At 37.3% G+C, this 6,034-nt stretch overlaps 1 protein-coding gene across 1 annotated transcript in view; it reads left to right on the top strand.

Annotated features, from left to right (window-relative positions):
* The first annotated feature begins 242 nt into the window (after positions 1 to 242).
* The window catches only part of LOC117318024 (MAGUK p55 subfamily member 7-like), a 200,582-nt gene continuing 194,790 nt past the window's right edge, over positions 243 to 6,034 (top strand). Inside the window, exon 1 of the mRNA XM_033873000.1 lies at positions 243 to 466. The gene's annotated coding sequence lies outside the window, so the exon portion shown is untranslated. The remainder of the gene's footprint in view (positions 467 to 6,034) is intronic.

Below are 6,034 nucleotides of genomic sequence, written 5' to 3'. Positions count from 1 at the left end.
TAACGTTATAAAGCAATATGTCTTTTTCACACTGTAATACTAAATTTCCAAAAGATGCATGCTCTTTAGTTTTTGTCTTGAAAGCGTGTCTGGAGTTTTCTGTCGAGGCATGCTATATCGATTGAATAGGACGTATAAATACAAATCAGTTTCAGACGCTGAAAGGCGGGGAAGTAAAACGAAAATTGGCCACAGAACAAGCAGCGATCGTCACAACAGATCCACACCGGGTTCATCTGCTGTGTCCATCTCATCCCCTCCTTGTATTGACAGCTCTCTGGTCAATCGATCGGACAAATCTCGCCTGTGGTCAAGCGATAGTTCCACACGCTGTTTTATTGACCATATGAGAGCGTAAGGAATCGGCGGAAACGCGGGAGAAACGTGTAACTGGTTTCTAACAGGACACTGACCGCTGCAATGAAAACTCTTTGATACTGAGAACGTTTTATGAGGATGTTTAAAGGTAAGCTGTGTCTGTGTCTATAGTAGAACATATATATCACAACCTGCATGCAGTAGTTAGCTTGTAGAGTAACGATTTATACCAGCTATGGTAGAAAGGTACATTAAAATCTATTGATTGATACACTCTATAAACAAATGTATATCATAACTGGCTAAGCTGATAAAGACAGAGGAACGGTTGATATGAATCGGAAGGACTCCGGCGAATGATAGAACATGATGTCATGCATAGTGGACCTTCAAACTGAGAAAAAGTCAGGGACAGTTGACAGGTGTAATTAGGGGAAAAGTTATGAACCTCTGACAGGTGTATTAGGGAAAAGTCATAAACCTCTGACAGGTGTAATTAGGGAAAAAGTCATAAACCTCTGACAGGTGTAATTAGGGAAAAAGTCATAAACCTCTGACAGGTGTAATTAGGGGAAAAGGCATAAACCTCTGACAGGTGTAATTAGGGGAAAAGTTATGAACCTCTGACAGGTGTAATTAGGGAAAAGTCAAAACCTCTGACAGGTGTAATTAGGGGAAAAGTCATAAACCTCTGACAGGTGTAATTAGGGAAAAAGTCATAAACCTCTGACAGGTGTAATTAGGCAAAAGTCATAAACCTCTGACAGGTGTATTAGGGAAAAGTCATAAACCTCTGACAGGTGTATTAGGGAAAAAGTCATAAACCTCTGACAGGTGTATTAGGGAAAAAGTCATAAACCTCTGACAGGTGTAATTAGGGAAAAAGTCATGTTTCTCTGGCAAGTTTTACTAAGAAATAGACATGAACCTTTGACACGTGTAAATGAGAAAAGTCAGGAAAATGTGACAGGTGTAATTGGGAAAAAGTCAGGAACCTATGACATGTGCAATTTAGATAAAGTAAGGAACCTTTGACAGGTATAACTTATAAGAAAGTAAGGAACCTTTGACAGGTATAACTTATAAGAAAGTCGGGAACCTTTGACAGGTATAACTTATAAGAAAGTCGGGAACCTTTGACAGGTATAACTTATAAGTAAGTCAGGAACCTTTGACAGGTATAACTTATAAGAAAGTCAGGAACCTTTGACAGGTATAACTTATAAGAAAGTCAGGAACCTTTGACAGGTATAACTTATAAGAAAGTCGGAAACCTTTGACAGGTATAACTTATAAGAAAGTCGGGAACCTTTGACAAGTGTAATTGAGGTACAATTGGACCATATAGGACGCTATTGTGATAGACCAACAACATTCATTACCTGTACCTGCGACAGACACACCAGCACACTTTACGAATACGGTTAACATGGGCCAGTATACTTATGTACAGTTTGCTGAAACATACTGTTATATACTGAATTTATCAACCCGCTGTATAGATAATACATCAATCTTATATACAATTTATATTTTATTGTAGCTATCTCCCATGTGTTAATTGATAACTACAATTGACTATCGTATGTCACCGTGACAAAGTGAGGATAAGAACATTATAACCGTTATTACTGGGGCCTTGTAAACCTAGTTATATATACTGACGATCTATTGGTTATAGAACAGTGAGGTTAGGACATTATAACCGTTATTACTGGGGCCTTGTAAACCTAGTTATATATACTGACGATCTAATGGTTATAGAACAGTGAGGTTAGGACATTATAACCGTTATTACTGGGGCCTTGTAAACCTAGTTATATATACTGACGGTCTAATGATGGTTATAGGAACAGTGAGGTTAGGACATTATAACCGTTATTACTGGGGCCTTGTAAACCTAGTTATATATACTGACGATCTAATGGTTATAGAACAGTGAGGTTAGGACATTATAACCGTTATTACTGGGGCCTTGTAAACCTAGTTATATATACTGACGATCTATTGGTTATAGAACAGTGAGGTTAGGACATTATAACCGTTATTACTGGGGCCTTGTAAACCTAGTTATATATACTGACGATCTAATGGTTATAGGAACACGACAGTGGTTCCCAAGTCTTGACAGTTCTGTCACCGGACTCATATTGTACCTAAAGTAATTGTTGTCTTTGTGGGAGTTATTAGTTGGTGTGGGACTTTGTCCTTTAATAACGTCAACTGACAAGTCAAACGCTCATATAAACGAAAGTAAATCATTATATATGCAGTTAAACCTGTTATAAAGGACACCTCTATATACAGGACATTTGATATACAGTTAAACCTTTAAATAAGTAATCGTGTTATATGTAAAACCTCGGGATACTTAATTGTCGAGCAATGCAAGAACATGTGTTATTTGATCCGGGTTGAGGTAACCATGGTAACAGACTGTGTACTGATAAATAGACCACTTAAAGTATATTTAATGGTTCCATCACAAATACCACACTGCCACTGCCACTGGAACGCGCTTGTCTTTCACCTAGGCGGCCGGGTTTCGAATCTCAGACGTGAAAAGGTATGGGTTCACCTGCCCGAACACGTGGGTTTTCTCCATGTACTCCGATTCCTTCCCACAGTAGGACCCCGCGCGCGTCATTCCAGGTCAACATAGGGTTAACCCCTAACCCTAAAAATATATCGATGTAGTTTTCATACCATTGACTATAAGTCTGGGATGTTATAATGACCTTGGAAGTATCATCGTGGTCAATATATGATAGATAAAACAGGCGGTTACAGGAAGTAAGGAAACAAACATCTCCAATCGATACGACTTCATACTCAAGCTATATCAAACAAGCTAAGGAGACTCTCGTACACATCTAATACACGTACAATATACCTACAATTATAATATAACAATACATCTGTACACTCTCGTACATATATAATACACGTACAATATACCTACAATTATAATATAACAATAGATATCTGTACACTCTGTACACATCTAATACACGTACAATATACCTACAATTATAATATAACAATAGATATCTGTACACTCTCGTACACATCTAATACACGTACAATATACCTACAATTATAATATAACAATACATCTGTACACTCTGTACACATCTAATACACGTACAATATACCTACAATTATAATATAACAATAGATATCTGTACACTCTGTACACATCTAATACACGTACAATATACCTACAATTATAATATAACAATACATCTGTACACTCTCGTACATATATAATACACGTACAATATACCTACAATTATAATATAACAATAGATATCTGTACACTCTGTACACATCTAATACACGTACAATATACCTACAATTATAATATAACAATAGATATCTGTACACTCTCGTACACATCTAATACACGTACAATATACCTACAATTATAATATAACAATACATCTGTACACTCTGTACACATCTAATACACGTACAATATACCTACAATTATAATATAACAATAGATATCTGTACACTCTGTACACATCTAATACACGTACAATATACCTACAATTATAATATAACAATACATCTGTACACTCTGTACACATCTAATACACGTACAATATACCTACAATTATAATATAACAGTATATATCTGTACACTCTCGTACACATCTAATACACGTACAATATACCTACAATTATAATATAACAATAGATATCTGTACACTCTGTACACATGTAATACACGTACAATATACCTACAATTATAATATAACAATTCATCTGTACACTCTGTACACGTCCAATACACGTACAATATACCTACAATTATAATATAACAATATATCTGTACACTCTGTACACATCTAATACACGTACAATATACCTACAATTATAATATAACAATACATCTGTACACTCTAGTACACATCTAATACACGTACAATATACCTACACTTATAATATAACAATACAGATATTTGTACACTCTGTACACATGTAATACACGTACAATATACCTACAATATATGTGGCCATTTGTGCTTATGACCTTGCCTAAGTGACCTTGACCTTAAGCATATAGACCCATGCTTAGTAGACGTCTCATCGCCTTGGCGCTTTGAAACACCAGCTGTCTTAGACAATACATTTGACCTTTGAACTCATGACGACTTTGGATGAAAGTCCTTGAAGTTGGAGCGCATCTCACCAGCTTCCAATTCTACATGGTAATTTGTGTTGGTATATCTTTAACGAGTCAGATGTAATCCATTCCAATGAATACTTTATGTCTTTGTTTGGTTCTAAACTACTTCAACTGTCGATTGCTCGTAAACAATAAGCAATCTGAATGTTGATGTTAGAGTGACAGAGGAAAGCTTACAGTACACAGTCTGAATGTTGATGTTAGGGCGACAGAGGAAAGCTTACAGTACACAGTCTGAATGTTGATGTTAGTGACAGAGGAAAGCTTACAGTACACAGTCTGAATGTTGATGTTAGAGTGACAGAGGAAAGCTTACAGTACACAGTCTGAATGTTGATGTTAGGGTGACAGAGGAAAGCTTACAGTACACAGTCTGAATGTTGATGTTAGGGTGACAGAGGAAAGCTTACAGTACACAGTCTGAATGTTGATGTAAGAGTGACAGAGGAAAGCTTACAGTACAGTCTGAATGTTGATGTTAGGGTGACAGAGGAAAGCTTACAGTACACAGTCTGAATGTTAATGTTAGAGTGACAGAGGAAAGCTTACAGTACACAGTCTGAATGTTGATGTTAGTGACAGAGGAAAGCTTACAGTACACTGTCTGAATGTTGATGTTAGGGCGACAGAGGAGAGCTTACAGTACACAGTCTGAATGTTGATGTTAGTGACAGAGGAAAGCTTATACAGTACACAGTCTAAATGTTGATGTTAGGGTGACAGAGGAAAGCTTACAGTACACAGTCTGAATGTTGATGTTAGAGTGACAGAGGAAAGCTTACAGTACACAGTCTGAATGTTGATGTTAGGGTGACAGAGGAAAGCTTACAGTACACAGTCTGAATGTTGATGTTAGGGTGACAGAGGAAAGCTTACAGTACACAGTCTGAATGTTGATGTTAGGGTGACAGAGGAAAGCTTACAGTACACAGTCTGAATGTTGATGTTAGGACGACAGAGGAAAGCTTACAGTACACAGTCTGAATGTTGATGTTAGGGTGACAGAGGAAAGCTTACAGTACACAGTCTGAATGTTGATGTTAGGGCGACAGAGGAAAGCTTACAGTACACAGTCTGAATGTTGATGTTAGGGCGACAGAGGAAAGCTTACAGTACACAGTCTGAATGTTGATGTTAGGGTGACAGAGGAAAGCTTACAGTACACAGTCTGAATGTTGATGTTAGAGTGACACAGGAAAGCTTACAGTACACAGTCTGAATGTTGATGTTAGTGACAGAGGAAAGCTTACAGTACACAGTCTGAATGTTGATGTTAGGGTGACAGAGGAAAGCTTACAGTATACAGTCTGAATGTTGATGTTAGGGTGACACAGGAAAGCTTACAGTACACAGTCTGAATGTTGATGTTAGAGTGACAGAGGAAAGCTTACAGTACACAGTCTGAATGTTGATGTTAGGACGACACAGGAAAGCATTGGTTTAGAACAGTCATCAATGTGGCCTGGCTGTCATATTCAGAACTAGATTGGTACTTTAGAATGTAGCTACATGAATCTTTAT

This window comes from Pecten maximus, chromosome 19 (genome assembly GCF_902652985.1).
Source record: "Pecten maximus chromosome 19, xPecMax1.1, whole genome shotgun sequence".
Taxonomy (NCBI): domain Eukaryota; kingdom Metazoa; phylum Mollusca; class Bivalvia; order Pectinida; family Pectinidae; genus Pecten; species Pecten maximus.
Note: the sequence above shows the minus strand (reverse complement) of the source record. Positions and strands in the feature narration are given on the sequence as shown.